Here is a 13,478-nt window from a genome sequence, read left to right as displayed (position 1 = left end):
AAATTCCCTATGTATGACAGTGTAGTATTAGTATATCAAATAACTTCTACTGTTATTGAAAAGAAAATTAAAACACTGAAATACACCAGAGAGGATATGAAACAAAATGTTAAATCTGCATGTATAATATGGTATGTTATGGTTCGGTTTCCATAGCAAGTTCTTTCACAGATGTTAACAGGGATATTGTTGTGAAATATAAAATAGCATAAAGCAAAGTTATACATATTTTCGATCAGTGATTAGCTTACTACACACAGAAGTCAGAAGCTAAATCACAAGATATTACTGAACTAAACAAAGATGGTGGCAAGTGTGAGAGGTTTACAGAACAGCATTAACAACCTCTATATTGAAGATATGGGTTTCCTTAGTGGCTCAGACGGTAAAGCTTCTGCCTGCAATGCGGGAGACCAGGTTCGATCCCTGGGTTGGGAAGATCACCTGGAGATGCAAATAACAACCCAATCCAGTACTCTTGCCTGGGAAATCCCATGGATGGACGAGCCTGGTAGGCTACAGTCCATGGAGTCTCACAGAGTGTGAGACAACTGAGAAACTTCACTTTTATTTTCACATTGGAGATAAATTGTTCAAATATCCAATTGCATAGCTCTTATAATGGCTCTGGTCTTCCCTCGTGGCTCAGATGGTAAAGAGTCTGCTTGCAGTGCAGACTCCCATGTTCAATCCCTGGGTTGGGACGATCCCCTAGAGAAGGAAATGGCAACCCATTCCAGTATTCTTGCCTGGAAAATCCCATGGATGGAGGAGCCTGGCAGGCTACAGTCCATGGAGTCGCAAAGAGTCAGACACTTTGCCTCACTACAACCTGTCTTTTTGCATCACTGTGGCCTGACTCTTTGCCACAAAGGGGCCTGACTGTTTGGCTCACCAGTCTCAGCCTCTCATCCTCACTAACGCCTGACTCTCGTACACACTAGGGCCTCACCATGCCCCTCACTAAGGCCGCACTCTGGCACTCACTATGCCCTCTCTTTTCCTATTACTATCTATCACTAGGCCCTGACTCTTGTCCTCGCTGTGCCCCGAGTCTTCTCCTCACTGGGCCCAGACACTGGTCCTGTCCATGGCGTGACTCTCTCCCTGCAGCCTGACTGCTCTTCTCTCTGCGGCTGACTCTGGTCTTCACTGTGACTTGAGTCTTGTCCTCACTCCGGCCGGACTCTGGTGCTCACTCCCTGGTGACTCTCTTCCCCATGAAGGCCTGGCTCTGGCTCTCTCTAGGGGTCTAGTTGGCCCTCTCTATGGCCTGACCCTTTGCCTCACTAGAGCCTGACTCTCGTCCTCACTAATGCTGACACTAGTTCTCACTGCTCCCTGAGACTGGTCCTCACTACAGTCTGAGTCTGGGCCTCACTAGGGCCTGGCTCTCATTCTCACCATGGCCTGTGTCTGTCCTCCATTTCCTGACTCTGGTCCTCACTGTGCTCTGCTCTGGTCCTCAGTTTGTCCTGACCTTGTCCTCACTTGAGCCGACTCTTATCCTCACTGGGCCTGACTCAGGTCCGCACCGGGCCATGGCTCTGGTCCTCACTGTGGCTGACTCTGGACCACGTTGTGGCCTGACTCTCCCGCACTTGGGCCTGACTATTTTGTCACAGGTGCCTGACTCAGGTCCTCACTGGGCCCTGACTCTGGTCATCATTATGGCCTAACTCTGGTCCTCACTGGGCCCTGAGTCTGGTCATCATTATGGCCTAACTCTGGTCCTCACTGGGCCCTGAGTCTGGTCCCCCAAAGGAGACTACAGTCCTAACTACAGTCTGACCCTGCTCCTCTCTATGGCCTGACTCTGGCCTCACTGCAGCCTCACCTGGTCATCAATACATCCTCACTCTTTTCCTCTCTATTACCCAACACAGCTTATCACTATGCCCTGATTCTGGTCCTCACTACACACTGGCCCTGGTCTTCACTGTGCCCTGATTCTGGTCCTCACTGTGCCCTGATTCTGGTCCTCACTATGCACTGGCCCTGGTCTTCACTATGCCCTGATTCTGGTCCTCACTATGCACTGACTCTGGTCCTCACTGTGCCCTGATTCTGGTCCTCACTATGCACTGACTCTGGTCCTCACTGTGCCCTGATTCTGGCCCTCACTGTGCCCTGATTCTGGCCCTCACTATGCCCTGATTCTGGTCCTCACTATGCACTGACTCTGGTCCTCACTGTGCCCTGAGTTTGGTCCTCACTATGGCTTGATTCTGGTCCTCTCTATGGCCTGCCACTGGTCTTCATTACAGCTGGACTCTGGTCCTCTCTAGGGCCTACTCTTTGCCTTACTGTAGCCTTACACTTTGTCTCACTGGGCCTGACTCTGGTGTACACTGGGCCCTGAGTCTTGTCCTCTCTATGGCCTGACTCTGGTCCTCCCTAGGCCCTTTATCTGGTCCTCACTGGGCCTTGATGCTGGTCTTCACTACAGCCTGCCTCTGGTCCTCACTAAGGCCTGACTCTCGTTTCATAAGGGCCTGACTTTGGACCCACTGGGCACTAAATCTGGCCCTCACTACAAACTGACTGTGGTCCCTAATACGGCCTGATTCTGGTTCTCACTAAAGCCTGCTCTCGTCTTCATTTTAGCCTGACTCTCCTCCTCACCGTGGCCTGACTCTCGTCCTATGACCTGACTCTTTCCTCTGTCCTGAACCTTTGCCTCAATACGGCCGGACTCTGCCTCACTGGGGCCTGTTTCTTGTCCTCATTGGAGCCTCACTGGTTCTCACTGGGCCACGAGTCTGGTCCTCTCTGTGGCCTGACTCTAGTTCTAATTATGGCATGACTCAAATCCTCACCAGGGCCTGACTCTCATACTCACTAGGGCCTATCTCCGGCCCTCCCTGGGCCCTGCCACTGGTCCTCTTTACTGACTGACTCTTGTCCTCCCTACGGCCTGACTCTGGGCCTCTCTATGGCCTGACTCTTTGCCTCACTTCAGCCTGATGCTTTGCCTCACTGGGCCTGACTCTGGTCCTCATTGGGCCCTGACTCTAGTCCTTTCTACAGCCTGTCTGGTCCTCACTGCAGCCAGACCCTGGTCCTCTCTATGGCTTGACACTCTTCTCTCAACTGCCTGACTCTGTGCCTCACTACAGGCTGATTCTTTGCCTCAGTGGGGCCTGACTCTGGTCCTCAGTAGGCAATGACTGTGGTCCTTACTGGGTCCTGACTCAGTCTTCCCCACAGCCTGACTCTGGTCCTACTGGGCCGAGTCTGATCTCCTATGGGCCTTAACTCAGGTCCTCACTACGGCCTGAATCTGGTCTTCCACTACGTCGTCACTCTTGTCCTCACTTCAGCCTCCCTCTTGTCCTCAAACTGGCCTCACTCTCATCCTGACTACAACCTCACTCTGGTTCCTCACTATAGCCTCACTCTGCTTCTCACTACATCCTCACACTTTTCCTATTACCTGATATTTCTTCTCACCAGGCCCTGACAATGCTTCTCAATATGCCCTGACTCTGGACCTCACTATGCACTGAGTCTGGTCCTGCGTTCCCTGAGTCTGACCTCGCTGAGCGCTGACATGGTCCTCTCTATGGCCTGACACTTGTCCTCAATACAGCCTGACTCTGGTTCTCACTGTGGCCTGAATCTGGTCGGCTCTACTGCCTGACTCTGCCTCACTATGACCTGATGCTTTGCCTCACTACAGCCTGACTCTGGTCCTCTTTACAGCTTGATTCTTTACTCTCTACTGCTTGACTCTTTGCCTCACTGGGCCCTGACTCTACTCCTCCACACAGCCTGACTCTGGTCCTACTGGGCCCTGAGTCTGTTCCTGAATGGCCCCTGATTCCGATCATTTCTTCAGCCTGACTCTTTGCCTTATCAGGTGCCTGACTCTTTGTCTCACTTGAGCCTGACTTTTTGACTCACCAGGGCCTGACTCTGGTCCTCACTGGAGCCTGAGATGATTCTTCACCTGGCCCTATTCTGGTCCTCACTCTGCCTGACTCTGCCCCACTATGGCATGAATCTCATCCTCTCAAGGCATGACTTTTATGCTACTAGGGCCTGGTTCTTGGCCTCACGAGGGCCTGACTCATCTTCAGTATGGCCTCACTCTGGTCCTCACTATGGCCTGACTCTGGTCCCCACAGCCTCCTCACACTTCTATATCTGACACTGCTTCTCAATATGCTGTGACTATGGTCCTCTCTGTGGCCTGACTGTCTTTGTCACTATGGCCTGACTCTGGTCTTCTCTTCGACTTTATTCTGTCCTCTCTACTACCCGACTCTTGGCCTCACTGGGACCTGACTGTGGTGCTCCCCAGGGCCTCACTGTCGTCCTCACTGGGGCCTGACTCTTGTCCTCACAAGATGCTGACTCTAGTTCTCACTGCACCCTGAGATCGGTCCTCACTGAGTTCAGAGTTCGTTCCTCACTGGTTCTCACTCTGGTCCGACTCTGGTCTTCACTATGACATTACTTATCCTCTCTACAACTTGACTCTCTGCCTCTCTACAACCTGACTCTTTGCCTTACTGGGGTCTGACTCTGGTACCCAGTAGGCCTGACTGTGGTTCTCAATGGGCCCTAAGTCTGATCCTCCCTACAGTCCGACTCTGGTCCTCACAATATCCTGACTCTGGTCTCACTAGGTCCTGACTCTCATCCTCACTAGGGCCTAACACTTGTCCTCACTAGATGCTGACTCTGGTCCTCACGGTGCCCTGAGTCTGGTCCTCACTGGGCTCTAACTTTGGTCCTCACTATAGCTTCACATTGGTCTTCTCTTTGGCCTGACTTTCATCCTCACCACGGTCAGACTCTCGTCCTCACTATGTCCTGACTGTCCTCCATGGCCTGAATTTTGCCTACTTACAGGCTGACTGTTTACCTCACTGGGGCCTGACTCTTGTCCTTACTGGAGCTTGACACTGTTCCACACTGGGCCCTGAATCTGATCCTATGACATGACCCTTGTATTCAGTAGGGCCAGACACTCTTCCTCACCAGTCCCTGAATCCAGTCATCATGGGGTTTTAACTCTGATCCACACTGTGGCTTGACTCCAGTCCTAACTAGGGCCTGACTCTCATCCTCACTTTGGCCTGACTCTTGTCCTAACTAGGACCTGACATGTCTCACCCTGGCATGACTTTCATCCTCACCATGGCCTGACTCCTTGCCTCACTGGGGCCTGATTCTTTTCTTCACTGGATGCTGACGCTGTTTCTCACTGGGCCATGATTCTGGTCCTCGCTACGGCCTGACTCTGGTCCTCACTAGGGCCTGACTTTCATGCTCGCTAGGGCCTGACTCTGCTCCTCACTGTGCACCGATTCTGCCCTATCAATGATGCTCTCTGTGGCCTGACTCTGGTCCTCTCTGTGGGCTGACTCTTTCCTCACTGGGCCTGACTCCTGTCCTCACTGAACCCTGACACGATTGCTCACTGGGCCATGATTCAGGTCCTCACTGCAGCCTGACTCTGCTCCGCTTTGGCGCAGACTCTCACGCTCACTGGGTTCTGACCTGCTTCCTAGGGCCGGACTCTCACCCTCACTGCAGCCTCACGCCGGTCCTCACTGTGTCCTCACTCTTGTCATCACTGTGGTCTCACTCTGGCCCTCACTATGTCCTCACTGTGCCCCTCACTACAGCCTCCTTCTGGTCTTCACTACAGCCTCACTCTATTCCTATCTATTGCACGACACAGCTTCTCACGATGGCCTGACAAGGCTTCTCTATGGCCTGACTACGGTCCTCACAAAAAACTGACTCTGATCCTGACTACACACTGACTCTTGTCCTCACTAAGTCCTGAGTCTGGTTCTCTCTGTGGCTTGAATCTGGTCCTCTCTACGGCCTGACTCTGGTCCTCTCTATGGCCTGACTCTTTGCCTCAATAAGCCCGACCCTTTGCTTCACTGGGCCCTGACTTGCGTCCTCACTGAGCCCTGAATCTGGTCCTTCCTAGGGTCTGACTCTGGTCCTCATTGTGGCCTGACTCTGCCCCACTGGGACAGGACTCTGGGTCTCACCCGGCCCCGAGTCTGGTCCCCACTACAGCCTTACTCAGGGCCTCACTAGGCACTGACGCTCATCCTCATTAGGGCCTGAATCTCACCCTTTCTAGGCCTGGCTCTGGCCCTCACTGGGCCCTGACTCTGGTCATCACGACAGCCTGAATGTGGCCCTCACTAGGGCCTGGCTCACATCATCTCTGCACCCTGACGCTCATCCACGGAGCCAGTGCTGTAGCTGTGGGCGTGCCCTCCACCACCCCACCGGCAGAGACCACCGCCCCTCACAGACTCTCACCAATTGTCCTATGGCCCCTGCTCAGGCCCTGGCCTGGCCAAGGCTCTGCCTCAACAGGGAAGGCTTCCTTTTTCCACTTGGGCTCAAGTAGGCAATTATGAAATCAAAGCCAAGAGCAACACAGCACGGGCTTTACTCAGACGCCAAAGAACAGAGAAGCAGGTACTAAGTTCACAGCTCAACTTCTCGCCCACCTGGAGACAGTGGTTTGATTTTAAACAGTAAAGACACTGGGAGGAGGAGGAGTGAGGCTAATGCTGGGGAGGCAGGTGCGTTTAGGGGAAGGGCAGGGCTTTTCCGAATTAGCAGGGGGCCACCTCATGTTTACCTTTTTTTGGTTCTTCACGTTGGGTATGGCCACTGGTAGGTGTGTCACTTAATATAATGACCAAGTTAGCAGCCAGTGGTGACATGAAAGGAGATCTTAATTCCCCACCCAGGAATTGAAACTGGGAAGCCCGGATGAGAACCATGAATCCCAGCCACCAGATCGCCAAGGGCTAGAAGCTAGAAGCCATTTTCCCCTGGATTTTTGCCCACAGTGAAAAGTGTATTTATCACAGAGACAGAAACTGTAAATTCAGGTATAAATTTTTTAGAGACATAAAGAGAAGAACAACAAGTGGGGAAGCACACAGACAGATGGCTCGTTAAGATAGAAGCACAGCAGAGAAAGGGTGCGGGCGTGCCCCCTAGTGAGGAGGAGCAGAGAAAAGAGATGGTTAAGTCATTTACATGGGGCATTTCTTCCGGGTCTTTGTTTTCCTTCAGGCTAATTATCCGGTTTCTTTGCTCACACCTGACCTACCCTGGGACCCTCCCCTGGGTGCACACTCACTCTTCAGCCAGGACGGATCCTGAAGTGGAGTCTTCTGGGAAAAGCAAGACTCACTGCTCCTGGCATTCTCTCTTGAGTCTTGACCCATAAGAAGACTTTCTGTGCACGCGCAGTGTCTCCCTTGTCCCGAAAGAGTGGTGGGCAGAGATCCCTTAACTCTACTCATACAGGATTTTGCGCCCCTCTCTTTATCCTTGCCATGACTGTTATGTTAAGGTGTTTGCAAGAGACAAACACTGGCTATTTACTCTCTGTTGTTATTTCCATTTCAGAGGGCAACGAGGCTGATTGTAAATACCTAGACTGAAGCCCATCCAACTCTTCCCTCAGAAATGCTAACAGTTGTAAGTATCCGCCGTGAAATGAAGTACACTTATTTGTGTCCCATGAAATGCAAACAGGACGCCAGTTATGTCTAATCTGGAGCCCATCTATCTCCTACAGTAATAATACAGTAAAATCAACACACAATGTCTGCTGGAAGTCAGATTCATTGCCAGCTTGGTCCCAGCTGGTTCCATCTAGTTTTGCTTGTGTAGCTACCATTCTCTCTGGAAACTTTACCTTAGAGACTTTTGTTACCTCTTGCTAAAGGTTGGGGTTAAAGGGTTGTGCACAAGGACACCCCTATTAAAGGAGGGTTCAGATGCTGCTACAGAAGCCCCTAATCCTTCCCTGAGAATACTGAGTTGGGGTGAGGGCATACAGGCAGCAGGGCAGACAGCTTGCCTTCGTGCTCATGTGGTGAAGGGGGCACAGAACCAGGGGCTCAGCCTGCAAAGCCCAGAACCACTCACACACCGGCTCCAGAGCTGTTCCTGCAGTGACAAGGAGAAGGGGTGTGACACCTACTAGACACTGAGGAAGAGGGTGAGGTCTGCAGCGCTCCTGGAATGACAAGAAGGGGTGTCCCACCAACTAGAAGAGGACAAAGGGGGCAGGGGCTGCAGTGCTCTAGAAGTGACAAGGGGAAGGGGTGTCCCACCTACTAGAGGTGGAGGAAGGGGCGGGGCCTGCTGGGGGGCTCCAGGGCTCAGCACCGGTTGGGGTGCTCACAGCTGAGACAGGCCCTGAGCTGGTCACTCACCCATCGTGTCTCTCCCTCCTCGAGGGTGTCTAGGGTGTCTCTTCCCCCGTGACAAAGGGCAGAGCCCTGACAGTCACCCCCACCCCAACTCCCCAGGGAAGCTCACTGGAGACTTGGCACCCGGCTGGGGGCTGGTCACGTGATGGTTTCTGCTCTCCCCCTCCAAAATGCCAGTGCCCAGAAGGGGAGCCAGGGCTCAGCGAGAACCTCATGGTTAGTGCAAATAGCATAGGTGCAGGGGCCTGCCCCTAATGGGAGGGAGGCTTTAGAACAGAGCAGGGAGCTTCCTACCAGCTGCATGAGCTTCCTGAGGCAGCGGTGGCAAACGACCACACGCGGACACTCCAAACAACAGAAGCCTGTGCCCTCTCAGGCTGGAGACCAGCCGTCTGTGGTCAGGGTGTCCCAGTGCTGTGCTCCCTCCAGAGGCTCCAACACAGGGTCCTTCCTGCCTCTTCCAGCTTTTTGGGCTCCAGGTGTTCCTGGGCTTGTGGCCCCCTCCCTCCCACCTCTGGCTCCATCTTCACCTGGTATCTCCTCTGTGTGTGTGCTCTTAGAAGGACGCTCTCAATGATTTAGGGCCACCCCAATCCAGGATGACCTCCTCTCCAGATTCGTAACCAATTACACCTGCAAAGACTTACTTCCAAATAAGGTTCCATTTTCAGATTCTGAAGTCATGACATGGACATAGCACCTGGGAGCCACCCATTCACCCCACTACAGCCCCCAGTTCCCAGACGCCAGCCTGCCTTCCTCAGGATAGCACTCAGGCTGCTGACTTTCCATCTTCCTGCAGGGAGGTGTCTTTTGTTTCTTACTGTAACTTCGTGAGGTTGCGTGGGGGAACCCTGCTGGCGGACCTCCTGGCGATCCCAGGGACCACGCTGAGTGTCCTCCCGGAAGTGCGGGAGCATGGCCAGGGCTGCCTGTGCATACTCTACGCTGACCAGTTGGTGGTCAGGCACCTGTGCGGGCTGGACTGGTCCTTGGACCACTGTACCTTCTACCACATCGACAGCCTGGTGCACTGTGTGCGGGCCTCTAAGACCATGATGTGCGGACCCGCCTGAACGCTGGGAGCCCTCCTGCCTGTCCTATGGCCTCCAGCCCCCCAGAGGCCCTCCAGTCCTGGTGTGGACACCCCCATCCAGTCGTGGACCCCTGCTCCTGCCAGGGACACCCCATCCCAGTGGCCCCCAAGAGGCCTGCTGGGAGGGGTGAGAACTTGGCCAGGAAGAAGACAGGGCAGTGGTGGGCCTGGACTCTGGACCCGGAGATCAACCTTCTTCTGTCCCATCCAGGTCAACAATGATGAAGAAGTCTGCAGAAGCCAAGCCATGGATCCACCTGCATGTAAAGAAAAACCCAGAGTTAAAGAGCCTGTCAGCAGAGTGGAGAAGGCCAGACAGAAGTCAGCCCAGCAAGAGTGGGAACAGACAGAGAGCAGAGGTCTGTGCCCTCAATAGCAACGACAGGACTGGGGTGCCTGGGGAGCAGCTTGGTGGCTTCTGTGAACAGATGCAGCCTCCTGGAGAGTGAGCCAGCCCTGTGTCCACACCAGATGGGACCATGGAGGCTCGGTTGTGAGTGTTACCAGTCTCGAGCTGAGACAGCACGACAGGAGCCTTACACAACTAGATAAGAAGACAGTCAATCTTATTCCTAAAACTGGATCAATCAGAACTTCCAGGATATAACTTGCTTCACTAGTTCCTCTAATCTGAATTGCCCCTTGCTAGCCGAAGAGACTTGTTCTATTCTTCCAAGACAATAGATTCTTAATGTGTAAACCTTTTGCTTGGAAAAAAAAAAAAAAAAAATCCGTGTTTCTTGTGAAAAAATCTTCTCCAAAAATACAAATAAAATACTAGTAAGAAGACGAAGACAGGGCTGACCCTGACTGCAGCAAGTGTAGACAAGAACAGGGGCTACTTGGGCACTTGTGCCCCAAAGGCCCAGAATGTGGTGTCTGAGCCATCGCGGCTCTGACTCGAGGGGCCCACCTCCACCTGGGCTCATGTGGGGGGCTGCTGCAGGGAGAGCCTGGCCTTGGGTGACCTTCCAACTTGCCCCACCTCAGCTTCACCCTCCTGGGCGTTCACTCCCAGCCCACCTCACCCCCTTAATAGTCTTCAAATGCTGTCTCTCAATCAACAGGCCTGAGTGGGAGGTTTTAACACTGAGCGGGGGTCCAGTGACCAGTGCCCCACGTGTTCTGCGTGTCTTGCGGGGGGAAGGAGCCTCGCTCTCACAGTCATGCCCCGGTGCACCTGGGGCTGGTGGTGGAAGTGGGGGTGTGGCAGCCCCAGGCTCTGCTCTGACAGAAGCTCTCTTTCTGCGGACAAGTCTCTCCTCACTCCTCTATCCTCCCTGGAAACTCAGGAGCCACAGCATATGGGCACCTCTGGCATCAAGACCCACCCTGGGGAATTTCTCAGAAGCAGGGACCAGGCCTCTTTGTGATGCACGGGGGCTAGGATGCCTCATACCTGGGAGGGCCTTGGACTCAGCTAAGTACCACCTGGGGTCTCCTACCCACCCCCCCACCCCCGGTAGAGGGCTCTTCGATTCCAGGGCCCCAAGACCCTCCACCACGTTTGACCCTGATTGCAGAGCCAGGGATCCAGAGACTGCTTCCCAGATGCTTTTCCTGGAGGCTCCCAGAAGTCCCTGAAGCTGTTATACTCAGGGTTAGTTATGATGAAGGATGCAGTTAAACTCAGCAAGGACAGGTGTGGAGCAGAGTCCAGCCTCCTCGGCTGTAGCAGCCCGGGAAGCCCACCTGAGCTCTGAGGTGCAGGGTTTACGATGTGCCCGACCTCAGCCTCCAGCCCCCCGGGGACTCGGGAAGCCCCACCACGCACCATGCCATGACGACAGACCAGCCTGGAAGAGAGGCCCAGGAAGCAGAGACACTCCCAGCAGACTCCAGGTGACTCCAGAGCCAGAAGCAGAGGCCTGGGCTCTGTGCACAGTAGAGCCCCCAGCACACAGGGCAGCGCCTGTCCCGCGTGGCCAGCAGGGGCGCACAAGGTCAGCTAGTGTCCGTGGGCCTCAATCTGTGGCCACTAACTGGCCTGCTCTGCTCACAGAGCGAGGCCGATGGAGGGACAACAGGGTGGAACAAAGCCAGGTCATGGTCAGGCTGGGTGAGAAAGGGTCCCAGGAGCGAGAAGCCAGCTGCCCTTGCTCATGAGCTGAGAGCTGACATCCACCCTGTGGTCAGTAACGTCTCCCCACATCCCCGGTAGGGCTGCGTTTCCCAGTCCTGGGGCAGGGTCATACGTGTGTACGCGGTGGGATGCACAGCAGTGCATACAGCAGGCCTGGCGTCTGCCCTTGCCATGCAGTCGAGACCTGGTGAGGGTGGAGCATCCCGACAGGCAAGGGGCCGACTGTGGGAAGGGTGCTGGGGTGAAGCATTTAGGAGCGTTTGGAGGGAACCCTCGCCTGTCAGCACATGACTGAGGACACTGACCAAGGGTCAGGGAAGCCCAGGGAGGGTCCTGGGTCAACCCTGAGGCTGGACGAGGGGTGTGGGGCGCGGGTGTCAGAGCTGCTCGCTGCTGGGCGACGCCGAGCTCTGCACCCCTGGAAACCACCCGGTGTCCAGCTAGAGCGCAGCCAGGAAGACAAGGGAAGCCCATTGACATAGCTGCAAACACTGGCATGAGGCGTTCACTCTCCTCTTCACCCGGCGTGGAAAAGGGCAAACTGAACTGGAGAGAGATGGGGATGAGGTGGGAAGCGTGGGTGCTTGGAGCCTAGAGGGGAGGGTCTCCCAGTGAGGGGGTGAGGCCACAGAGAGCAGGAGGGGCAGGGGGACGGGGGCAATGGTCAGTGAGTGCTCGGCACTGGGGCACGTCCACCGTCCTACGAGCCGGCCCCCTTCCTGAAGGCGGGGTCTATAAGCACAGGGGCCTCTGCCCTTGGAAGGGGGTTTCTGTCTGGAGGGTCCCCAAGGCTGGATGTTGGTGGGGACACGGGCCCATCTGGCAGCCGTGGTGAAGACACTGCTCTCTCTGAGGGAATGAGGTGCACACCCAGTCCCCGATCTGTGGACGGTCTAGCCCTCTGGGGGTTTTGGGGTCAACGGAGTTGATCCTCACTCCATGGGATACCCGGAGGGGAGGGGAGGATCCGTCCTGGCCCAGCTGCGCCTGGGCTCTTGGGGAAGACCTCTCCAGCCCACAGACTCACAGGCGTTAGTCACCACGGCTCTCAACACCCTCCTCCGAGAACAAGGTGCAAGGGCCTACCCTGTGAAACGAGGTGCCTGCGTCGGGGGCTGGAGGGTCCTTTCTCAGATGGCCACACTCAGGGCAGGAGGAGGGTGAGGGTGGCCTGCAGGCACTCACCGTGGTCATTACACCACTGTGGCTACCTTCTCGGGCCTGAAGTGCCCAGTGGACGGGGGCCAGGCAGCCGTACCACAGGGAAGAGTGGGTCTTCCTGGACCCCGGGTCCCTCCTCCGGGAAGGGACAGGGTTACGTCCAGAGGGGAGGCAGCTAGTGACTGCCCTGGGTTTCAACAAGCACGACGCCCAGGCCTCCACAGGCCAGGTTTGGGATTCCTGTGGCGCCAACACAGAACACCAGATGCGTGTGCGGGGAGGTGTGAGGGGTGTAATAGGGGACACTTACCCTCAGGCTGGAGCCCTAGATCCAGGTGCTGGGGGCCTGCTCCTGCTGCAGGTTCTGTGGTTAGCTGGTTCCAGGTCTCTCTTTGCCCATTTCTGTCTCTGCTCTCACCTGGCCTTCTCCCCATGAGGACTGCTCCCCCTCACATAGAGGTCAGTGACCTCATCTCAACCTGGACAGCTCTGCAGTGGCCCATCTGCACACAAAGTCCCATTCTGAGGTCCTGGGAAGTCCAAGTTCCTGCGCCTCTTGAGGTGACAAGTCCTGGTGGTCAACACAGCTTGTGGGGATGTGGTGGGGGGCGGGGGGCGGGGTTCCAAGGCCGGAACCCAGAAGCCTCATGGAGGAAGCAGTGTCCTGACTCAGGGAGGACAGATGGACAGGCAGAGGCAGGAGGAAGGCCAAGTAGGGGACCACCCCTGCCCTCTGGGTGGTGAGCAGTCTCTAGAGGGCCAGGCAGGAGCTGGCAGGATGGGGATGTCAGAGGCAGGTGGCCCGGTCTGCAACGTGGGTGTCACTTAACAGCAACCATAACCCATAACCCAGCCCGCACACCAGTCTCAGCCCTAATGCTAACCCTTCAAACCACCAACACCAAGCCAAATCTAA

At 55.1% G+C, this 13,478-nt stretch overlaps 1 pseudogene; it reads left to right on the top strand.

Annotated features, from left to right (window-relative positions):
• LOC106502837 lies at positions 791–9,915 on the top strand (annotated as a pseudogene).

Source organism: Capra hircus, chromosome 14 (genome assembly GCF_001704415.2).
Source record: "Capra hircus breed San Clemente chromosome 14, ASM170441v1, whole genome shotgun sequence".
NCBI classification, from domain to species: Eukaryota; Metazoa; Chordata; class Mammalia; order Artiodactyla; family Bovidae; genus Capra; species Capra hircus.
Note: the sequence above shows the minus strand (reverse complement) of the source record. Positions and strands in the feature narration are given on the sequence as shown.